Genomic DNA, 25,680 nt, shown 5'->3' with positions numbered 1-25,680 from the left:
GGAACACTGCTATCATGTCTCCCCTAATCCTTCTTTTCATTAAAATAGACATACCCAGTTCCTGCAACCGTTCCTCATATGTTTTAGCCTCCAGTCCTCTAATCATCTTTGTTACTCTTCTCTGATTCTTTCTAGAGTCTCTATGTGTGTGTGTGTGTGTGTGTGTGTGTGTATGTATGCACTGAGTGTGTGTATGTATGTGTGTATGTATGTATGTATCAGTGTGGGTTTCAAAAATTTTTGAACCTCTTCTGTAGGTGTGGCCTGCTTTGTGGGAGTGGCTTGCCAACCATGTGACCAGGTGGGCATGGCCAACGCTCTTGCTTAGCAACCAAAATGTTGGCTCAGAAACTCTGGCATTTGAAGCACCCAAGTCTTAAAGCTATCAAGTTACAAGACATTTGCACCCCTAACTCTTTAGGAAAAAAAACCCCAGAGGTATTCAAACTTGACAGCTTTAAGACTTGTAGACTTCAACTCCCCATAGAGAATCTATGGGTCATTGCCAAAAGAAAGATGAGAGACATGAGACCGAACAATGCAGAAGAGCTGAAGGCCACTATTGAAGCATCCTGGTCTTCCATAACCCCTCAGCAGTGCCACACTTCCATGCCATGCCACGTTGAGGCAGTAATTGCTGCAAAAGGGGCCCAAACAAAGTACTGAGTACATATGCATGCTTATACTTTTCAGAGGTCCGATATTGTTCTATGTACAATTCTTGTTGTATTGATTGCATGCAATATTCCAATTTTCTGAGAGTGTGGATTTGGGGTTTTCATGAGCTGTACGCCATAATCGTCACAATTATGACAAATTAAGGCTTGAACTATCTTGCTTTGCATGCAATGAGTCTTATCTCATATATTAGTTTCACCTTTTAAGTTGCATTACTGAATAATGAACTTTTGCACGATATTCTAATTTTTCAAGTTTCACCTGTAGAAAAAAATAACTAAATGGTTCTACAACTCCTTAAATTTCATTATATTAAGAGAAAGGATTCTAAATTGGGTTAGATGGGTTGAAATCAAAGTGATGCACATTTTCATTTAGCCATTTAATTGGAAATTTTACCTAACCACCTTTCTAATTCATTCTAGCATGGTTTTATTATTCATTCCTCTAACATTGATAAAATATTGCATTTTTAAAAAAAAGAATTTGATTTTGTAAAGTTGTGAGATAGGAGCAAAAGTTGGGAGACAAAATTTACCAGGACATAATGTGAGTTCAACTCACAAGCCACAACGGTCCCAGCTTCAAGGCCTAAAAGGTGCAAGTCATGATGGAGGATGAGAAGAGAAATTATTGTCATTTAGCCATGTTATCTAATATATCATAACAATTTCAACAGAGTATGTGCCTAGCTGCCTAATCTAGCTATGCTGAGTTAAATGGGAATTACTGCTGAATTCTTGTAGTAAGAATGATAGCATAGCAAGTCATATAAAAAGTAATGCATATTTTTCCTCCTTTGGACCAATATAATTTCAAATGTAGGAAAATAGCAATGCCTACAAAATTAACTGATACTAGTTCATGATTTGTTATATTAAGAAAACAAACTCCTAATAGATTACTGTACTTCCATGTCTCAAAGTGGTCCTTTTCTACATAATATTGAATATGTATTCTTCAAATTTATATTTATTCTTAAAAGTGGTACTAAAAAACCCCTTCATTTTATGACCATTTTATAATCCCTTAATTGGGGAAAAGTCAAAGCATCTGGATGTTGCTGAACATTTACTGGCCGATGCCCTTCCTGATGCTAGGTGAAGTTCACAGCAGATATATACATTTTGTGTGTGTGTTCTAGGAGAAAAATATCTGCTGCTACCTAGGATTGAACTCTCAACCTTTGGAGAGAGAGGCAAGCATCTTTATCACTAGGCCACCACACCATTGTCTCTTATTACTGTATTAAGTAATCATTTTAAGACCAAAAATCTCTAATACAACAAAATATATTGAGGTAAGTCATAATAATTCTTTTTTTCATTGTTGAAAAAGACAAATAATTGTATTGTTGTAATATTGACATCCCAAATTTTAATTGATATTGACAGGATATCTTTTCTTGGTTCTTAATACTTTAATCCAGTATCTTTCAAGCTTGACAACTTTAAGATTTGTGAACTTCAACTCTCAGATTCTGGGAGTTGAATTACATACCTTAAAGTTGCCAAGGGAGAGAAACACTGCTCTAAGCTATATAAATAGTAGAATGTTAATATTCTTTAACCATGTTATATAAACATCCTTGTATTGAAACAATACAATGTATCAATACAATAAAAGGGATTCTCTCAGGCAAAGAAATGGAGAAGAGTTGCAGAGATATCAGTTGAGTTCTTGTGCCATCAAACACTAATAAAGAAGGTGAAACTGACTTCCTAGCTTTCATATCTGCCTGCCTGCCTGCCTGCCTGCCTGCCTGCCTGCCTGCCTGCCTGCCTGCCTGCCTGCCTGCCTGCCTGCCTGCCTGCCTGCCTACCTACCTACCTACCTACCTACCTACCTACCTACCTACCTACCTACCTACCTACCTACCTATCTATCTATCTATCTATCTATCTATCTATCTATCTATCTATCTATCTATCTATCTATGACTGTGTGTGTATGAGTGTTCCAGCATAACTCTGGAATGCCTCAAGCAATTTCAACCAAATTTGTTACATAGATGACTTACTCTTTGGAAAAAAAATACTGTGGCAGTAAGACACACACTCGGGGTGTGTGTTCTGTTAAGATGCAGTCTGTTGTGTCTTAAAATGGCTTCTAATGTACTGCTGTAAAATGGCTTCTACTGTACAGTGCAATGGAGTTGCCATGGTAATGGCTTCACAGTACTCCACAAGTTGGCTCACTCTGGTAAGGGGGAAACTCCAACATTAGAAATTACATTTGGTCTGGACATTTCCCCCCTAGAAATAAATACCTGGCAATGCTGGGTTATTGGCTAGTTAACAATAGAAAAATGAATTGGCATTGCCTTTTACATTTTTCTTTAAATCTCTACCCTACAGTTCATATCTGAATAACTGGTCTGGCCCTGTTTAGCTTTTCAAGATCTTTCATTGATAAAGAGGTGCGACCATCTGTGCTAAGTCAATATAATTCCTTCCCATATATTAAATGTCTTTCACATTAAATAATGCCAAGTTCTGGGAATTTTTTAAGCAGCTTTGGTAGCACAGCCTGGTTTAATCTTATATCTGAAAAAAGACTATTAAATATACATGAAAATCTATGTTCTTACCTTACCAGCAGAAGAAAAAAATGATTTTCAAATGAGGCTTTAATATACTGGGACCTTTAGGCTGAAGCATTAGAAAAAAAAAATCTTTTGAATCTTTTGAATCAAAGGAATAATGAATGTTTTGGGGAAAAAATCTTTATGCATATTTCTCCCCAGATGGCTCCAGAGAAAAGGGACTCAATAGGCAGCATATTTGAAGCCAATTTAGTTTTCCTCCCCCCACTAATATACTCCAAAGGCAGATAAAATGGCTAAGCATTTTGCAGTTTTTTATGAAATTGCTGTTGCAAAAGACAGCACAATTAAGTCATATACAGCAGATGTATTGATTTCCGTTGTTTTCTTTCTTATACCTTTTTAATGAATAAAGTTTAATGAATATAGTTTAATGATGATAAGGTATGTTCTATATACATTTTATTATCCAGAACAAAAACACACTTTAGTTAGGTAGCATGAAGCATAAATTGGAAAGTTTCTCTGACAGTCTGTAATTAAACGTCATGGGACTGTAATGAGAATCGTATTCTAAAAGATGAAAACACTTCTTGCTTTCCTTTTCCTTTCCAGGCTCTCAGTCTTACACAATAGTGTTGTTAGATGGATGGGCATAGAGTTGGGCAACTATGTTAACTTTATGACCTGTGGACCTCAACTCCCTGGACATACAGTTGGCATAGTTGTACCCTTGGACTGGGAAATGCACAATAGATCCATAATAGCTTCCTCAAGAGAGCAGCATTTTTTTGTTTGTTTGCTTGTTTAGTTAGTTAAAGGTAAAGGTTCCCCTTGCGCATATATTGTAGTTGTTCCTGACTCTAGGGGGTGGTGCTCATCTCCGTTTCAAAACCGAAGAGCCAGCTATGTCCGAAGACGTCTCTGTGGTCATTTGGCTGGCATGGCTAAACACTGAAGGCGCATGGAGCACTGTTACCTTCCCACCAAATTTTTCTACCTGCATTTTTACATTCTTTCGAACTGCTAGGTTTACAGAAGCTGGGACAAGTAACAGGCGCTCACTCCATTAGTGGCACTAGGGATTTGAACCACTGAACGGCCAATCTTTCTGACTAACAAGCTTAGTATCTTAGTCATTGAATCACTGTGTCCCTTTAGTTAGTTAGTTAGTTGTTCATCCCTGTCCCCCCAAGGAGCTTTCAAAATGCAAGAAAAACATGGGGAAAACCTGACCAAACAAAATAAATTCACTTGTTGTTTTTTTATGTGATCCAAAGAATGTTGGACTCCACTTGGCATTTTTCCAGCCAGATCTATAGCACAAACACCAAGATGTTTAGGTTTCTACATTTGGTACATATTTGTCACCCAGAGATACATGCCCTGGGAATAGTGCTGCACTTATCTTAACAACCGGTTCCCTGTTGTGAGCACGCAGGTGCTTGCACAATTGCTTCTATTGCACGCGCCACTTTGGGGCTGAAACGGAACTTCAAACATTCAGGTAATCAACCCAGACAGCTCCAGTGAGTACAGCAGGCATGGAACTCAATTGGGCAATGTGGGCAGGGGGGATGACCAGAAAATTCATCATAAGTGGAAAGGATAGTGCAGGGGTGGGTGGACCGCCAGTGATCACAACTACTCACTCACTGGTCTGACCAGCTAGGTTCACTCACTGGTCTGACCAGCAGCAGTCCACCACTGCCTCTGTTTCTACTCATAAACCAATATATTCCCTGTTAATTGTATTTTTGGCTGCCGGCAGATGGTTTAGAGTAAGATTTTATCTATCTATCTATCTATCTATCTATCTATCTATCTATCTATCTATCTATCTATCTATCTCTATCATCTATCTATCTATCAATCAATTTTTATTCTGGCTTTATTATTTTACAAGTAGGGTAACTCAAGTTAGTGAACATATCAATACACTTTTCTATTTCTCCCCAACAACAAATCCGTGAGGTGGGTTCAACAGAGAAAGTGTTACTGGCCCAAAGATACCCAGCCAGCTCTCCTGGGTAAGGTGAGGCTAAAACATACCATTTTCTGAGCCAGCACCTTAACGACTAGACCAGACTTGCTCTCTGACACATTTTGTACCTATTTTTTCTCATACTATCGGAAAATGTATTATTATTTGGTTGGGTTGAGTCTCTCTGTTTACAGACTCAGTTGCTTCAAAGCAAAGCAGCTATACCTGTAGATGGTTTGGGAAAATTCATTTTGCTGTTTGACCTAATGGCCAATATATTTTCAGACCTATTTATATAAATATTGATATTACAAAAAGAAAAAAGAAAACCTCCATGGTCCCTTCCAACTCTGTTCTGTTCTGTTAAAATGATGGGTACAAGAGAAAGTGGGATGGGTTTTTTTTTGGGGGGGGAGTACTTTCCCCCCAAAGATTCACCTGAAATCTGCATTATACTGGCAGGCAAAAATGCTTTTCATTTTCAAAAGGTGTTTATAAGGATGGCTCATTTTGCTTGTTCTACAACAATTATTTCTGATGTAATGCCACCGGCTCTTTATTTGCCAATTCATTTTATGTTACATTTTAATGTGGTATGTTTAGATATATAATATTGTATTGCCTGTTGCCTTTGCCTTCTGTTATATGCACTGTTTGGCCATATCTCAGGGCACCACCTGCAGTATTGTTTACTAAATAGACAAATTTGCCTTGCTCCAGAGAAAGATGAATGTAAACCTCAATAATACATGGGCAAAACAATCGATATAAACTCAAGGTAAACCACTCCAAACTCGATTGCGGAAAATACAACTTTAGCAACAGAGTGGTCAATGCCTGGAATGCTCTACCTGACTCCGTTGTTACATCCTCTAACCTCTAAAGCTTCAACCTTAAACTGTCTACCGTGGACCTCACCCCATTCCTAAGAGATCTCTAAAGGGGGCATGCATAAGCGCACCAATGTGCCTACCATCCCTGTCCTACTGTCCGCATCTATTTGTATTCATTTATTTTGTTCATATCCATGTTTAGATTTATACCTGCTATCTTGTACATGTTTGACAAACTAATAAATACAAATAAATAAATAAATGATGAAGCAAAACCTTCATCATCTTCAACATCAAAAAAAAGTTTAGAAGTGCTACTGAGAAAAAATAAAATGAAATTCTCAAGAATTTATAAGATAGAAAATATCACATGGAAAAACAGAAGTTTCTTTCAAAAACATTCATTGTAGAGTTTTGGCAGAGCAATAGAGTGCTAATAGTGATTGTACATGCCTGTATTTACTTCATTCTGCAGTTAACAAACCTGAACAACTTTAACAACTTTTAGTCATAAACTCCATTTGGAAACAGAGTGTTGAGTGGGATGAGCCACTATAGAGAAGGGGAAATTTCCATACTGAATCATAAATATACTATGTTAATTTATCAAAGTATAGCTTACTGATATTTGTTATATTGAAACAAGGGGAACATTTGATTTCCAAACAAATAGGAAGTTATATAAACAGTAAATGTAAATTGTAGTGTCCATTTGTATAAAATTATACTAATAAACAAAGATTAAGAAATATTATGGAAGTCACTTGGGAATACTTGGTATTCAGTATCAATATCTTTTTTTTAAGACAGAGAGGGCAGACTCCTAAATATGTAAGTTTGAAATCTAATTTTAAACTTCCTATTATTTACCAGCCATGACGCTCTGTACATAACAGCTAATTATCCCACATTCTGCAGCCGCATTGGGAGGATTTCATGGCAGGTAACAGTTTTGCCAAAGAAATAAAGGCATGTCAAATACACTTTATTTCACTGTCAACAGATTCCTTCCAAAAGTGTAATTCACTCCTACATAATGTTTCACTGCAGTGCCAAAGCACTGTAAGCCGGAATAAGCCCGTGTTGTTTTGCCTTCTTTTCGCACATCTGCACACAACAATAAGGAAAGGGGGAGGAAAAAATTCTGAGGGATTGTTGGTCCCTGCTTGGAATTTGTATGATATTCATTCTCTCTCTCTCTCTCTTTCTCTCTCCTCTCTCCTTCCCTCCCTCCCTCCCTCCTTCTCTCCTTTCCTCCCCAGGGAAGGTATCTGTGCCCACCCGCCTGGATGCTTCTGCACATTCACAGAAGAGTTGCACACACACACAAGCACACACAGAAGGGCACCCAAACCAGTAGTAAAGAAATTAGCAACCCAACTCTGGTCTTTGTCTTCCTCAATCTTGGAGGAAGAAACTTGGGAATTTGAGGATTCTGAACAGGATTTTAGCACTGTACTCTTCTGGACAGAGAACTGGGATCTCTTGGATCCATTCTCCCATGTTAGGAGTCACAGTCCTGAGTGATCCTACTGCTACTGGGATCACTGTATGGTCTAATGAAAAACTAGGACTAGGACATAATAGCAATGTTCCAATATCTGCTACAAAGACAGGGAGTCAAACTATTTTCTAAAGCATCAAAGGGGAAGATGAGAAACAATGGATGGAAACTAAACCAAGGAGTGAAGCAACCTAGAACTAACAGTGAGAGCAATCAACCAATGGAAGAGCTTGCTTTCAGAAGTTGTGGTTGTTCCATCAAGGGAGGCTTTCAAGAAGAGACTGGACAAGCTCATCTTCCTTCTTCTTGATGTTGTTGTAACTTGGTACAGCTACATCTTTCACCCCTGTTGTCTTCTGGTCTTTATCTTTTACCAGAATGGTATCATTTGATTGACAATCAAATGATTTATTTGTAATGCTTTATTTATTTGGCAATGTTGTTGGCTGGTTTATACCCTGGTTTGTTTGATTGTATCTCAATGGAATAGTCAGATGGGAAAATTCATTTTACCATTTAAAAAAAAAGTGAAAGGAAAGTTGCTTTGGTAGGGCTAATTGTTTTACAAGTCAGACTAAGAGTTTTCAAAATTATTACATGTGCAATGCTTTACAAACTGCTTTACAAGCACTAAAAACTCGATTTCCTTTATTTGATTTCTAACCCAGTGGGCTTGGTCTAAAAAAGAATATCAGACCAGACCCACTTAACCTTGGCAATAGGTTTATAGAATTTACCCTTCAGAGCATTTTAGGTGCCCTCTAGATCATTCTCAAAGATTCATATTTAATCCCAAAGAACCAAGCATCTGACATTTTGCAGTTTGCACTGAAATTCCTTCTTATATCTTCTTGTGGCAATAGGTCTAAAATTAGATCCAAAATATCATTGAGTGGTGTTCAGCTAGGGATAAAAATTGATCTCTGCTGCTTCTTTAGGAAAAAAATTGCAGACAAATATAACTATCATAAACTGATCCATGTACAATGCAAACAGTACTTCCTCTTGTTTGTATAGTAAAACTCTAAGGTTATAGACTTATCTTTTTTTTTTTAATCTGAAAAAAGTCTTGTTTGTTTGTGTTTAATTTTAAAGTGGAAGATTGTAAAACTCTGGAAACTGAAATGAATGTACAATTTATGTTAAAATGGGATATTTGTTTTAACTAGCAATAGCAATAGCAGTTAGACTTATATACTGCTTCATAGGGCTTTCAGCCCTCTCTAAGCAGTTTACAGAGTCAGCATATTGCCCCCACAGTCTGGGTCCTCATTTCACCCACCTCGGAAGGATGAAAGGCTGAGTTAACCTTGAGCCAGTGAGATTAGAACCGCTGAACTGCAGATAACAGTCAGCTGAAGTGGCCTGCAGTACTGCACCCTAACCACTGCGCCACCTCGGCTCTTTTTAACTACATTTGAAAGACAATCTAGTTTGAAATTCAAGATCAAAATGGGAAATCCTAACATTCCAATTCAAACTAAATATTGTATTATTTTTGTGGCATTATATTTAAGTTTAGAAAACAAATAAGAATTCTAATCCAACCCCTTGTTCAAGCAGGAGATCCTATGCCATCTCTTCTCAAAAACCTCCAGTGATGGTGCACGCATAACTTCTGGATTTCACTGATTAATTGTTCTAATTGTCAGGAAATTTCTCCTTATTTCTAGGTTGGTTCTCTCCTTATTAGTTTCTATCCATTGTTGCTTCTTCTGTCTTCAGGTGCTTTGGAGAATAGGTTGATCTCCCTTTTCTTGGTGGAACTCCTTAGAAGACTGTTGTTGTTACTTGATAGGAATATCCCCGATGATCAGCATAGATTTTATGCTATTATTCATGTTTCGGTACATTAATCTTGTGTTTTGGTCCTTGTGTTGAATTCACTCAATTTGGAATTGAACAGTCCTCCTTCAGCTATCATAAACCATATACAATAGGTCTTACCTATTAAAACTAATGGACACATCAATAAATGAATATCATGTAATTTGAATACACTAATAAAAGAAAGATGTGCCTCCAACAAGCAATTTATCAAGACTAAGTGTGGCACAGCAAATCCTACAGCAAATGCTGAAAATGGTTGTTCATTATAGAATGTAAAAAAAAGTGCACATGTTCAGGATAATTTCCAGAATCTATTATACGCTTGAACCATTTTGTTTTACTGAACTTGAAGCTAAGTAATTTAGCACAGTTTGTGGGAGGTAGTAAAGCAAATTATCTGCACATTTTTTTGCATATATTCCCATTAATTCTAATTACAACATTCCACATGACATGTTTTGGAGCAGACTTTACATTTCTAGTTCTCAAAAAAAAAGTGGCACTGTGTAGGAAGTGATGAAGGTCACTTTAGAAGTGTGTACATTTCGTTTCACTTTGCACTGAGACAGGGAGCATGAATTATATTTACTTGTTCATTTGCAGTATTCATATTCTTCCTGTGATGTAATGTGTTAGTAGTAGGTACAACACTGCATCCATTCAGCAAAATAGCTGCCAGTTGGTAAGTATTATATTGCATGTGAACAGAGCCCTTGTAATGAAAAGGACATTTCAGATAAAATGATATATAGATTTCTGTTTCCTGGGATTATAAGATTGTATTCTGTGGTCCATCACTGCCCATCAACTGAAGCTCTATGGAAAGGTCAGACATTTATTACAGGAGTGTGCAATCTGCAGTGCTTGAACTGCATAATAGCTTCAGAAATCTTCAGGATTTCGGCCACATTTTGTAGTTGGAATTTTAAAAGATGAAATGGATCATTTGAGTATCAATTAAAGTACCGATTTCCTTCCTTAAAAACCCCCAACCAGCCCCCCAAATGGAAGTGTTGTCCTTTTTTTAAAAAAAAAATTAAAAACACACAGTGACTTTCCATTTCATGATTATTTATTATTATATTTCATGATTATTTTTCTCTGCCCCAAACCTAGGCTTCTGTGGGTCACGTTTATATGACTAGATAATGTAGGTTACCGCGTAAGGATGAAGTGCACCGTTTCAGTTCTGTACAACACCTTGAGAGGTAGGTAGTTCCATTCCACAAAGCATTGAGCCAGAGCTGATTTATCTTGATCATCCATTTCTTTTTAGGTAAAGTGGCTTTTAATCTGCATGACATCGATACCAAAGTAGCACTACTGGTTGCTGCTAAGACACCACAGGAAGCACCAGGGCTGGGCTGTTATGGGTTTGCCCAGGTTTGGGAGAATCGATAGCTAACATTATGAACCTCCAAATCCCACCCCTGGCTGGCTCTGCCCTACCCACTATGCCCCACTCCTGCCCCCCCCCCACCATGCCCCTCACAGGAGTCTCCATGCGGCCTGTTTTGGATGCGAGGTAATTTCAGGGCCCGCATTGAGGCTTGGGGAGGGGGAAATACTGGCCTCCTGAAAGGCCTCCAGAGCCTGGAGGAGGCAATTTTTGCCCTCCCAGCGGCTCGAGGAATGCCTCCAGAGCTTGGGGAAGGTGAAAATGCCCTCCCCCCACCGCTGTGATGCAGGAGGCTGGATAGGCCACGCCCACAATGGCCATTCCCACCCAGCAACCGAGCAGAGAACCTGTGGTTGAAATTTTTGAAGCCCACCCCGGGAAGCACTCCATAGGATATTTCACTCAAATCATTGTAAAAGTGAAAGTCTTTTAGAAAGGGAAGATCTCCATCTTAAAGGTAAACTTAAAAGATATGAACATTTCAGTTCAGGATATTTCTTTGGCCCTTAAATTGGAGATAAAAACAAACCAAAAGTTAGATTGAAAATCTGAATGTGAATGAAGCTTGAGACCAGCCAGTGCATGTATCCAGGTAAAACGACTTAAAGAAGATAAAATGGGATGCTTCATTCAATATAATGTGTATATATGGTGGTTGCAAGATCCCAAATTCTTGGATATTATAATCAGATACTTTGGTTTTATTCATTCTGAAATTGGATTTAGGATTAGAAATAGACTTTTGAAGATCACTTAGTCAATAATCAAGTAGAAGTCAATTTGCAAAAAAATGTTTGCGCTGTATGTTTTCCAAGGTTATTTTTTGGGTTGTTAGAAATGTTTTCAATTCTTAAGGTATAATTCTACAGTGATGGAAAGAACTCATTCTGTTCCTTGAACATTACATAAGCATACACTGATTATATAAATTGAATATGCATGTAAGATTGGACTAACAAATTGGCAAATGAATTCATTTATTCTAATATGATATACAGTATATAAGTGATGGCAAATCTTTTTCTCCTCGTGTGCCAAAATCAAGTGTGTGTGCATGACAGCGCATCTGTGCGTGACCACACCCATAATGCAATGTGTCTCTCCCCTGTGCATACATGCATGACCTCCCTGAACTCCCCCTCCCCCGTGCATGCATGCGACCCCCTGATCCTGTGTGCAACCCTCTGCGAATGCGTGCAATGATCCCATGCCTTGTTTTGGGCTTAGCAGGCCTCCCTGAAACCTCCACTTGGGATGTGGGGGGCACCACTCCCCCCACACACACAACCCCATGGATGCAGGCGTGTCTCCTGCATATGCAGCAGAAACCCAAAAATTAGATGGCTAGTAGGATGCACACATGCATGTGTGTTGGAGGTGAGCTAGGTGACAGCTTGCGTGCCCGCAGAGAGGGCTCCGCGTGCCACCTGTTGCACACGTGCCATAGGTTTGCCATCACAGGTATGTATAATTGTCAACACAACATTATCTACTCTTTGAAAGTTTTCAAAATTTCAGTGAAATTCTGTGGGTGTTTTCAATCTATCACTTCTTCCTTTTTCTTAGAGCCTCACTTTACAATTTATGAGATGAGTTAAGAATTGAGTTTAGAATGCATCCCATAACTTCTGAAGGCAAGCCTTTCCATTGGTTAATTGTTCTCACTGTTGGGAAATTCCTGCGAGTTCTAGGTTTCTTTTCTCTTTCATTAGTTTCCATCCATTGTTTCCTGTCATGCCTTCTGGTGCTTGGAAAAGAGGTTGACCCCCCTCTTGTTTGTGGCAGCTCTTCAAAGTCTTTCATCAAAGTCTATTCACGGCTTAAATTCAGTTCCACCTGGGTGTCTGTATGTGTCTTCTGAATGGCATAATCTTCTATTTGAGGATATGAACTTCTTTCCCCACTCTCTTTTTATAGTTTTCTTTGGGATTTCTCCTCCTGGATTCTGAATTAAATAAAAGAAGTTCTAAAATTAAATCCAAAAGAATAATAGCATGCATAATTTGGCAAAACCTTTTCATCTTTTTTATTACACCTACATATGATCAATGAGCTTCAATAAAACACTGCAAAAATGAATCATTATGTGATTATATACATCATTACTCAAGATTTTAATTATGTGCATTTGTTTGTGTATGGGTGCGTATGACTGATGTATTCAATCCTGTGTATTTTTCAGTTTTATATCATCCATATAATCACATCAGAATTGATGGTCATTGGTTCTGCTTTGAAAATAAGATTAGATCATTTTTACGTCTCAAATATAACAATTCATTTAGATAAGAATCATTTTGAAAGCAGTTATCCTTATATATAACACCATTTAATAGCAGGAGCATTGGCTTAGAATACCAAGGCATAGAGAAATTAGACCTGGTTACTTATTACCTAATAAGCAGAAATTAAATAACCAAAAGCAAACTTAAAAATTTCATAGCCAAATGTTTCCTTGTATCATGAGTGGGGCCACTGATAGCCCCAAGATACTTTTTTGGTGGGAAGCATGAAAAACTGTTGTTGTTCAGTCACTAAGTCATGTCCAATTCTTCATGACCCCATGGACCATAGCATGCCAGCTCTCCCCACTGTCCTCCCCTGCCTTCTGGAGTTTGTCCAAACTCATATTCATTGCATCAATGACACTACTCAACCATCTCATCCTTTGCCACCCCCTTCAATCTTCTTCAACCTTCATTCTTTCCCAACATCAGGATCTTTTCAATGAGTCATCTCTTCTCATTATTTAAAAGTCCATTATCCAAATCTGCTCCAAAATTAAAATGACAGCTGAAATTCCCAGACCTCCTAGGACACAAAGATTTTCAATGATATAACCGTTTTGACTTATTGCCTTACTCTTGCAGGTCTTGCTCCTTTCCCAAAGTTCTCTGACAAGCAAAAATTGCCTATCTAGAGTTCCTTGATTCCATTTTTATCTTGTCCTTGTTTATTTTTGTACACTTCCCCTTTTGATTTTAGTTTTCTATTTTAACCTAGTGAGTTCTTAAGAGAAAAATCCTTAATTTTGGTCATAATTTTATAAATATATGCATATTCTCCAGGCACATCCAGGGAAATATCTGTAGCTGAGGGTTGAAATCACCATCTTGCACTAGCAGTGATGATGTTACCTAGTTTGGGTAATGAAACATCTGCAAGAAAACAATCGAGCTCAGAGACATATTGATAAATAAACTTATTTCTATTTGCTCTACTAAGTAAAGAGAAAAAAAAGTGTGTCTGTGTCCATTTCTTCAAATAAATAAGAAAAAGAGATGCAATGAAGTAAATGGAAATATTTAGAAGATCTTAGTTTTGTGCAAGATTGTACATGAATTAACAAATTCTTTAGCCACAGAATAATTTGAATATGGCCAGAAGATTTGACATCTTGTCCATCTCATGGGTTTTAAGGGGAACAGATCTTATTGATCCAAAACCCTGTGCAATACCTCTCTCTCTCTCTCTCTCTCTCTCTCTCTCTCTCTCTCTCTCTCTCTCTCTCTCTCCCTCCCTCCCTTCCTCCCTCCCTCCCTCCCCCCTCTCTCTCTCAAGTGTGGTGGTTTGATGGAGAATGGCAACCTGAAATATCATACTGAAGGAAAACAGGTTATAAAATCTAGCACTTTCTTTATCTAGCGGACTTTCCCTTTTCCAGCTATAAAGTAAGCTCTAGTCTTACAGAGAAAGAGTTTAAGCATCTTTGTCAATATAAACTACTTTCTGAGCAGTATAAAGTGGCTTTAGTTCAAAATGAGAAAATGACCCTTTGCTATGAAATTCTGTTTCTAGTCATGTCAGAGTTTAGTATATTGTGTGATGAGACTAGGAAAGGAATTCAAAAAACAGGCCTTTGCTGATTCTTTTTCATATTTGTATAGTTCAATATTTTATTTGAATGTTTGCTCCTTAGTCCCAGAATAATTTCTTTTTAAAATGGTCTCAACATTTAAGTGAAATAGTTTGAGCAAACAAAGTGATATTACGTTATATTTCTGACTTGTATGTATAATTGATTGCTGACTATGTCTACATAGCTTCTTGTCAAAAATAAACTGGTACTGCTGATTGTCGCCACATGTCAGCTATCTGATTCATCAGTGAATATTCATGAATATCCTTTTGGTGAAAAACACTGATCTTATTTTATCTATAACATATTGACCCAAGGAATGCCAAAATGGCACAGTGTGTTTTCCAGAGGGACCTGTCGATCAGGACAACCTGGTTTACCCCAAATATAGGATAGAGCTTTCGCATTTCAGCCCCAATCCAGTTGCCTTCGCAGGAAGTCACTTTTGTGACAAACTATTTCTGTGTTGAATTTATATTTACCCTCCACCCCCCAAAAATTAAGGGAGAGTAACAGGTGCGGGATTCAAAAAAATTAGCAACCGATTCTCTGTCCGGTTGCTGGGGGGCGGGCAATGGCCATGGTAGCTGTGGCCTACTAGTGGCCTCCTGAACCATGGGGGCATTTTTGCCCTCCCCAGGCTTATTCAAGCCTCCAGGAGGGCAAAAATAGCTTCCCCTGGGCTCTGAAAGCCCTCTGGAGGCCAGAAATGGTCCAGTTCTGGAACTTCTGGGAGGCCTGTTTTTCACCATCCAAGAGCCTCTATGTGGGCCCTGCACTTACCTGGCATCTAAACCAGGCCACATGGGAGGGAAATGGCAGGGTGGGTAGGGCCAGCCAGTCCTTGCAACTACCAGTTTCGGTGCACTAGATGTAAAATTAGCATCCAGTTCACCCAAACTGATCCAAACTAGCTGAATCCCACTCCTGGAAACTAGTATAGATCTATTCAAGCTATTTAGCTGTCATCAGCTAGCCATAGCCTTCTGAGATTCAAATCCAAGCTACTTACATATTAGGTAAATGTATTAATCTCTAAGCTATGGGCTCTCCTCACTTTGTTGGCTATACCAGGAGAGAGATTAAGTTTCTGACAAGAACTAAATAGAAAACACATAACCTCTCCCCTGGTTTAGCTGACAAAGTGAGAAGAGCCCATGGCTTAAAGGTTAATACATCTACTAATATGTAGGTAGCCCAGGTTCGAATCTCAGAAGGGTATGGCTAGCTGACGAGAGCTAAAAAGCTTGAAATAGATCTATGCTAGTCTCCCTTTTTTTGACAGTAAATATAAATTCAAGACAAAAAACAGCATCCACTTTTAAAGTTAGTAGTGTGTAATTTCAAGGGGATTTTGCTGGACAAGTATGCTTTATTGGAAATCAGAAGTTCATTTGAAAAATGATGCAAATTCTCTTAACCCACTGGATGTAACCTTCATATGTTTTGTAGCTGTGTTTTTTCACAAATCCCTTTGCAAACATAATTGTTTGGAAATATTTGTTTAGGAAGAAAGGAGTAAGACTAGAGCAGTATTTTATCTCACTGTATTATGAAAGCATAAAGTAGTGATAATTTGCACACAGCACGCATGCAAGTAAAATCAGACAGCATATCACAGTTCTGCCTGGGGATCTTCAGGTTACAATGATGTATAGCTAAACTCCATGAGGCACATTAGCATACCGTTGACAGATAAAACTGAGAACTAATGGGAAGAAATTTGTTTTATTTTTTTTTCTTTACTGTATTCTTATGTTTTCGTTCTTTTCTAGTTTTCTTTCTATTTTTTCCTGCACCTTCTCTTCTTTCTTTGCTTTAGTTTGTGCTAGTTTGTAACTTTTTAATTGTAAATTTTAATAAAATACCTGTAATAATTAAGGGAGAACTCTTTCTAATTATTTCCTAAGAGTATACATGCATCCATATATATGAATCCATTTTCTTCACATAATACTCCACATATATTTACCACTCACAAGATGAGGCAAACTTCAGTTTATTTTGGATATGATATGTACTGGAAGGCAGAGGTGGTTTTTCAGCCGGTTCACACCAGTTCAGGTGAACCGGTAGCAGAGATTGCGGGTGGGCCTGTCCCCCCACCCCGGTGCTATACCATCCTATTTAGCCACATTTCTGAGGCTGGGCACATGCATGGAAGGCATGAATGGGTGGGGTAAACCAATGATAAAATAAGTGAACCCCACAATTGCTGAAAGGGTAGAATTGTGGAATGAAAAAGGGAAAGAAAGACAGAAAGAGATGGAATTATGTCTAACTCAAAGCCTTAAAATCTCTTTTATGAAAAAAGCAGGATTTTAGTGACAATCCTTTTCCAAACAAATACCAAGAGCCAACAATGGGGAATCAATCCAGAAATGCTTCCGATGTCCCCAGTAATCTTTATTGACCCTTACTTGATTTTTCTCTCCTTGCAAACTCCCAAGAGCACCTTCTATAGCAGTGATGGCTAACATTTTTGTAACTGTGTGCCGAAAGCTTGCACTGGGGGGGGGGGCGCACACCATAATGCAATGCATGTGCAAACCCCCTAAGTGGCCCACCCCATACATGTGCTACGCCCTGCATGCACGGCAGAGACCCAAAAACCAGCTGGCTGGCAGGAGGCGCACACACGTGTGCAGAGGAGCTGAGCTGGGCCGTCAGCTCGCTTGCCTCAGAGAGGGCTCTACGTGCCACCTGTGGCATGTGTGCCATAGGTTTGCCATCATGGTTTTGTAGGAAACAGTTTGATTAAGTATAATTGACCAGAATAAAAATGGCCTTCTAGATACCCTTACTGAAGTAACTAGCGTTTGAAATGTGGATTGTTTTATAGAGCAGAGTTGATAATTTGGTGAAACTAAGTCAAATGCATCTTATTAATCAGTTGTATCCAAAGAGTAATCTTTGGGTTTTTTTTTAACTTTCAAGTATAAGAAAATCTGGGGTATCATTGGACTTAAAATATATTCAAATATTCTCAGGAGACTGTCATCAAACTTCTCCTGATGTATTGTTAGAGGTTCTAACTAGCTGTGGTAAATCATGTGATACGGAAATTCACATTGGTCAGGGGTTGTTATCTTTGTGGTGTTGTATTCCTATTGCACACAAACCTATTTCACAGCTTTGTTACTAAGGATATGGTACAATGCCATGAATATAAAAACAGATCATTGAACAAGGGTGAACCATCTTTTAACTACACTATAGTTTCAGCTAGGACTGCAGCAAAGGCATCTAAAAAATATCACGTGCATGATTCATGATGAAGAATTCTGTAAAGTGTTAGAAGATGTCTGTCCCTGTACTGGTGAAAGCATTGAACAAATATATGAACAAGATTCCTGTATTACATTATTTTAAAATGCAAACAAGAAAGGAAAATAAGAAAAAAGTAAGCATCAAAAATGCTAAGCTTTATTGTTATTACAGCTTTATTGATTAGCCTATAGGCCATATCAAACCTAAGTTTAATTGCAAACCTGGACTGACAAAATTGTAAACATCTTTCTGGCTCCATTTCATCCCAAACTTCTTTGAGCAGCTGAGTGAACTTCTCTTTCCCAAACTAGACAAACTGCATTTTACAAACTCAGGGCATGAATCATTCTCTGAGCCAATGATCAGTAACTGAATAGCTGAGGCAACTTCTTGGTCCAGCAGTAATTGATCCAGCTTGTTTATTAACTTTTGCCAATATTTCAGTTAACAGAATGAAGCGAGTCATGCCTACAGCCATTCTAATTTCAGAGGATCAAGAAAACTTTCTGAAACATTTCATTGAGAAGGATCCTGCCAGAAATTCTGATTATTAGCTCATGGAATTTGTGAAACTGACATATACTTTTCCTGCAGTGGTTTTAGTAAAAAAAATCATCCTTGAACTACCTTCCTGAACGTTAGCTTTATTTGTTAAATTAAAAATAAAATATTTTCTCCAATGTTATTTTTTGGCTGGCTATCCCCACACATAGTGAAAAAGGTACGTAAAGCTTATTGCCTTTTTCATATTTTTACAGTAGGAGCTATGGTGGCACAGTGGTTAGAACATGGTATTGCAGGGTAACTCTGCTTACTGCCAGGAGATCAATTCTGACCAGCTCAAGATTGACTCAGCCTACCATCCTTTCGAGGTCAGTAAAATGAGGAGCCAGATTGTTGGGGGGCAAGATGCTGACTTTATAAACTGTTTAGAGAGATCTGTAAAGTACTATGAAGCGGTAACAGTTAACAGATTAACAGACTTGGAAGGGGCCTTATAGGTCATCTACTCCAACCCCCCACTCAATCAGGAGACCCTACACTATTTCTGACAAATGGCAGTCCAATCTCTTCTTGCAAGTCTCCAGTGATGAAGCCCCCACAACTTCTGAAGCCAAGCTATTCCATCGGTTGATTGTTCTCACTGTCAGAAAATTCCTCCTTATTTCTAGATTGAATCTCTCCTTGGTCAATTTCTATCCATTATTCCTTGTCTGGCCTTCAGGTATTTTGGAAAATAGCTTGACCTCCTCCTCTCTGTGGCAGCCCCTCAAATATTGGAACACTGCTATCGTGTCTTCTCTGATCCTTCTCTTCACTAGATTAGTCATGCCCAGTTCCTGTAACCATTCTTCATATATTTTTGTCTCCAGTCCCCTAATCATCCTGATTGCTCTTCTCTGCACTTTTTCTAGAGTCTCAACATCTTTTTTATAGTGTGGTGATCAAACTGGATGCAATATTCTAGTGTGGTCTTACTAGGGCTTCATAGAGTGGTTGTCAACTTCTAAAGCATTGCCATGACTATTATCAGGCTGGCATGGAAGGGAAAATTCCATACATGCCTTGGCCAGAGTCATTGCCTCATGTCTACAGCCTAGTTGGAGAATATGAATTATGACGCAGGACAGAAGGGAGGAGATACAGGGGGTAAATGCAAACACAATTAAGTGAAAGCAGTTTCAGCTCCGCAGGAGTTCATGCCAGAATGTCGATCCTAATAAATGATTGGATTTCTTTTGAACTTTGTCTGGAGGCTTGTAAATTAACTAGGTCATCTTCTGGGAACTTCACAGTGGTATTATTACCTCACTTGATCTTGATTGTATCCCTCTGTTAATGCAATTTAGGATTGCATTGGCTTTTTTGGCTGCTGCTGCACACTGCTGGCTCATATTTAGCTGGTTGTCCACTACGACTCCAAGATCCCTCTCACAATCACTGCTATTAAGCCTGATTTCATCCAGTTTATATGTGTACTTTTGGACTTCTTACCTAAATGTAGGACTTTACTTTTCTCTACATTGAACTTCAATTTGTTAGACAGGGCCCAGTCTTCAAATCTGTCAATATAAGTATATAAGTCTAAGTGCTACTGCTACTGCCATTGCTATAAAAAGAACAAAATAAAACTATTACTAAAATTTAGGACATAATTTTTATTATTCTCTGTCAGCCCTTGAAAGTAGCCCAAGTCAGGAATCAGAATCCACAGGGAATTGAAACGCTATTGGGATTCTAGTATATAAAGTTCAATAACACAATCTTGAAATTCTTTAGAATGTTCTTTTACCGTGCAGAATCAAGGGGAGGTTATTTCAAGTCTCTTTCTTATTCTTACTACTTACACAGGGCTGCGATTTTGTTTAAATTCTTTTATCCATTAATGTCTCTTGCATTCATTTGCCAATATTATACTTGCCTTTCACTCCATCTTGCTCTTTCTCTACTAATTTATTCACTCTTCTTGCCCTTTCAAATTTGCTGCTCTTCCTAGCTGGATCTAACTATGTTTCAAATTGAAGGGACTGAATTGAAGATCTTCTGCAGGAAAAGTGTATCTCTCTATCTCTATCTCTATCTCTATCTCTATCTCTATCTCTATCTCTCTATCTCTCTATCTATCATCTATCTATCTATCTATCTATCTATCTATCTATCTATCTATCTATCTATCTATCTATCTATCTATCTATCTATCTCTATCATCTATCTAGAACCAAGCCACTTTGATACTATCTTAGAATATATAAACCATTTTCCATCAGTATTTCTTAAAATCAACATCAGGGCATGAGAAACATTTGGCTTGCCTCACTATACAGAAGGAATTGCCAAGAAAAGGCTGCATAAAATGAACTAAATAATGCTACCCCAGGAAATTGGTTGTCTGTAGAATGGACTCTTCCTATACTATGTCACAAAATTTTCCAGGGTAAAAAGGCACTTCTTGCTTCATACTGCAATCCTTAGAGTCATTAGGAAAAATTACCTTGCCACTTTCAGTAAGATGAATGCCAATTTATTTCTTTTATTTTGGAAGGAACACCCAGTAGGATAGCACCTTTATCCAAGAACAGCCATCTCAACTCCTTAACAATCACACTTCAGAGATTCTTCCTTCCAGCTGTTTCAGTCAGACCGAGATTATTTTCCTCAAAAACAAGGTATTCAGCCGAGTAACAATCATGAAGCACTGTTCTTGGGCATAGCAGTATGCCATATTTCTAAGTTTATGGCAGCCATGCTGCGATGTGCTCTGTTACTAAACGGCAGCTTTGTAGTCAGTGAAATCAGACCAAAATAAAGAATTCTGCACTTTTCTGCTCAGCATATCTACAGTGCATATCTTTCACTTCCTGGTAGTAGCTCTGTTCAAATAACCTTCCTGGGTAGTTTACCCCACAATTAGTCAATGTTGTCTCTGCTAAGTATGTTAAATCTTTATGAGATAACATTTTTTGCCTATTTTTTGTGTTTTAATATTTTATTTGTAGACTGCCCAGAGTTTCTCTCAGGAGGAACATAGAACATAGAAGAATAGAGTTGGAAGGTACCTCAGAGGTCTTCTAGTCAAACCCCCTGTTTGAGCAAGACCCTATATCATTTTAGATACCCACAACTTCCGAAGGCAAGTATTACATTTGTTAATTGCTCTCACCATTAGGAAATTTCTCCATAGTTCTAGGTTGCTTCTCTCCTAGGTTATTTTCCAACCATTGTTTCAAATTTAATAAAAATATAGATACATGTATGTATGTATGTATGTATGTATGTATGTATGTATGTGTAGGTAGATAGGAAGGTAGATAGGAAGGTAGGTAGATAGATAGGTAGATGTTGTGGCCCAGCAGGAGCTGTTGGAGCTGCCAACAGACTCCGATAGCGAGGGATCCTATCTGGACGATGTGGAGGACCCTGTGCAGGGTTCAGACCCCGAGCAGGGACCAGAGAGGTTGGTTGGCCACCAGGAGGCGCCTGAGGCATGGAGCAGCAGTGAAAGCGAAAGGGAGTTTGTCCCTGACGTCAGGCCCTGGAACAGTGGTGAAAACGTCAGGCCCGGGAGCAGTGGGGAGGAGCAAAGGGAGTTGGTCCCGGACGCCAGGCAAAGATGGGCAGATAAGCACCGGCAGCAACTACGGAGATATAGAAGATAATTGGGCCCAGGTGGTTGTGATTAGGCTGCTCCCAAGAGAGTATATAAGAAGAGACTTTAGGAGGAGACCTTTTGCAGGACACAACCGTTATACTAAAGCTGGAGAAGCTCTTGTGTGTATTTCTTATCTGTGGGAGTCTGGTTTGCTGCCAAAGTCTTGTCTATGAGTAATTACTGTGAATAAATTGGCTAACAGTAACCTTGTGTCGGCATGACTCATCGTACAGAGGGGGGTCAGAACAGGTAGATAAAAAAGAAGATAGGTAAGTAGGTAGGTAGGTAGGTAGGTAGGTAGGTAGGTAGGTAGGTAGGTAGGAGGGAAGGTAGATAAGTAGGTAGGTAAATACTGTAGCTAGGTAGATAGTTGTATGATCATTTCTTTTTGGGGTGGGTAGGGTAAGATTAGGTGTCATGTGTTTTTTTTTTTGTAAAAAAAGAGGTTTCATTTTTTTTGCCTGTTAATGTGCCTTGCATAGCCTGTGGATTATCTCCTTGTATATTGGAATCATAACAATCAGCTGATAAGAAACAGAATACCCAGGGCAAGATACTTCATGTTTTGCATTAAGACTTCTATTAATGTGTGTTACATAGGGCTACCCTAGAACTAATGCAGAAAGTCACAATTCCCTTCTTCTGGGAAATGCACGGCCGGAGAAATTTTATTTACCAAATTTGTTACACTACAAAGTTGATCACTTAAGTCTCTCAGCCAGTTTACCATGCTGCACTGGCTGCACATTATTTCCCCACCCCCACCCCAGTCCTAATTTAAGTGACACAAGGCTCTATTACTTCTACTATATTCTTTTTGTTTTATAATTTAATATTATGAATATTCCTCTTACTATTCCATCAATTAGTCTTATTTAAATCATAGACCAGCATAGAACTAATAACAATTAAGCTTAAATAGAAAGAAAAATAAGTCAAGTGCAGGAAAACATTAGAAAGAAATCCACTTTTCTTTGAATTGACTGAGTGTTGACCCATTGTTATGGCAAGAATTGACTAACTTCTTTGTTGCCTGAACCTTCCATTGTGGACTGAGATAAAGTGACTGGCCCAAAGTCCTCCAGCCAGTTTTCATGCGTAAAATGGAGCTAGAATTCACAGTGACCTGGTTCCTTAACTGCTAAAACAAACTGACTCTCTATAAAAGGACATATGTAATATTAGAATTTCTGAAACTACGAGAAAGTAGCACTAAGCTAATATTATGTCTAATATTTGCTGAAGCCCTACTAGGGTTTGTTGATATTAAGACAATTTGGTCTAAGAAATTACATCAAAGAAACCTAGAATGGTGTTTGTACTTTTAAAAAAAGAAAAGGAGAAACTGAGGAAAGGAAAAATATATTGAGTTATGAAAGTTTAGTTAAGGTTTAGCATTACCTCACGTGGAGGAGTCATTTACATTTGATCATAGTTCTGATTTAGAACCAGGCTATGTTGATTTAAATATTTGCCTCTTAGTTAGCTCGCTGTCTTGTGTGTGTGTATACCAGTGGTGGGTTGCAGGCGGTATGCCCCAGTACGCTTGTACCGGACCAGCGGATACCGTTCTGGTACAGTGCTCCGGAGGGCCCACTCGCCTGCCCGAGCTCCTTACTGGAGTTTAAAGGATTTTGCATTTCTGTGCAGACACATGGCACGTTCAGCACCTACGTACCACTCTGCGGAGCAGCTGGAGTGTCGCGGAGGCGCTTGAATACATCCGCATACCATGAGGATGCTGCCAGCCCCATTCCAACTGTACCAGTACAGTTGGAATGGCATTTGCAACCCACCACTGGTATATAAATATATGTATACATATACGTACGTATGTATATACATACTACACACACACTTGCCTGAAAATAAGCCCTAGTGCTTATTTTCAGCCCCCCCAAAATATAAGACTATATAAAGACTCAAGATAAGATTATTTTCAGAGAAACATGGTAGCTGCCCTTAGGTAGTCAGCAGAAAATCTATCTGCCTGGTTCTTGGAATAAGTATCAGGAATAGAACAAAATGGTGTTTTTTTCCTGGGAAGGAGGTATCAAATATCTCAGAAGGGTTGCACATATAGCACAATATTCAATCATAAACTCAGTTCAAGATACCTTCTGGAATATAATCCATCTTCTTAAACAGTAATCTTTCTTAATGCTAATCTTTCAAAGTCATTTTAATCAAATAAGCATACTAAATTTGTAAATCATTTTCAAAGGGTTTCATTTAATTTAATGAGTTATTATTCTCATATAGTGAGCTTTAGAAAAATATCAAAATTCATTTGAAGGTCCTTTTAACCATATAATGTAGAAACACAATGTGAACTCATTAGTAGGATCATATTATATAGAAAGGGATTGGATGAACAATATAGGTCACAAAGTCCCTATATAAATCCTGAAGATATTTAAACTAAGGCATCAATTCTGTTCATTCTCTGCTTAGACACAAAGAGGTAGAACTCATAATTCTTCCGAATAATTGTTTCCAAACTACTCCAATATTTTCCCCAAACATTCAACTAAATCTGTTGTCCTATAACTTAACCCTAACTTAAATCCATTATGCTGACTCCTGTACTCCATAAAAATAAAAAGCTCCCATCTACCTTGTCTATGATATCCCTTCAGCTTTTTGAGGAATGTTATCATATTTTCGCTTCTCAGAACTAAATCTTCCCAGATCCTTCAATCTCTATCCAAAGAACTTTGGTTTTCAGCTTAATCTTCATTGCCTTTTTCAAAACCTTTTCTAGTTCTCTCAATCTTTCTTAGGACTGTGATAGCTAGATATTCAATGCTAAAAGACATAGTCAACCAATAAGATTAAGTGGGATTATTATTTTCCCAGATTTTAACAACAAAACAACCATAAAAAGTAGCATAAAATAGAATTTATCTTGTTTTCACTGCTATGCTATCCATCATGTTCCTCGGAAAATAAGACAGGGTCTTATTTTCTTTTGCGCCCCCCCCCCCGAAATAAGTGCTTGGCCTTATATTTGGGGAGGTCTTATTATTTTTGAGGTGCAGAAAGCTGCGAGTGTGGTCACCTCATGGCTGTTGATGTATTGCAATATTTTCAGGCAGGGCTTATTTTCGAGGGAGGACTTATTTTAGCACATGAGCTCAAAAGCCTGATTGGACTTATTATCTAGGGAGGTCTTATTTTCAGGGAAACAGGGTAATATTCTGTTCATATTCAACTACTGTTCCAAAATATTTTCCACACACACTTCTTATTTCTTTTAATCACATTATAACCCACTACAATCACAGTATCTCAGTGGTTCACAAAAGAAGAGAGTACTATAATCATAACCATAATATACAATTCATTTAAATCCAAGCACAATACCTACTGTCCAGAGATGGGTTCCAGCATGCACTACTGCTGGTTCACTCATGTGTGCACTGCATGCAAATGTGCAGTGAAATTACAATTGTTCTGTGCATGCGCAGAACTGAAAAAGAAAATAGTGGCACCGCTTGCGTCACCCAGAGAACTGGTTTGGGGGCATGGCAAGCCTGGGTTCCAGTGTCCAGGGCACCAAACCACTACCAATTCAGCCGAACCAGTCAAAACCTGTAGGGACCCACCACTGCTAGTGTCAACACAC

This window comes from Thamnophis elegans, chromosome 11 (genome assembly GCF_009769535.1).
Source record: "Thamnophis elegans isolate rThaEle1 chromosome 11, rThaEle1.pri, whole genome shotgun sequence".
NCBI classification, from domain to species: Eukaryota; Metazoa; Chordata; class Lepidosauria; order Squamata; family Colubridae; genus Thamnophis; species Thamnophis elegans.
Note: the sequence above shows the minus strand (reverse complement) of the source record.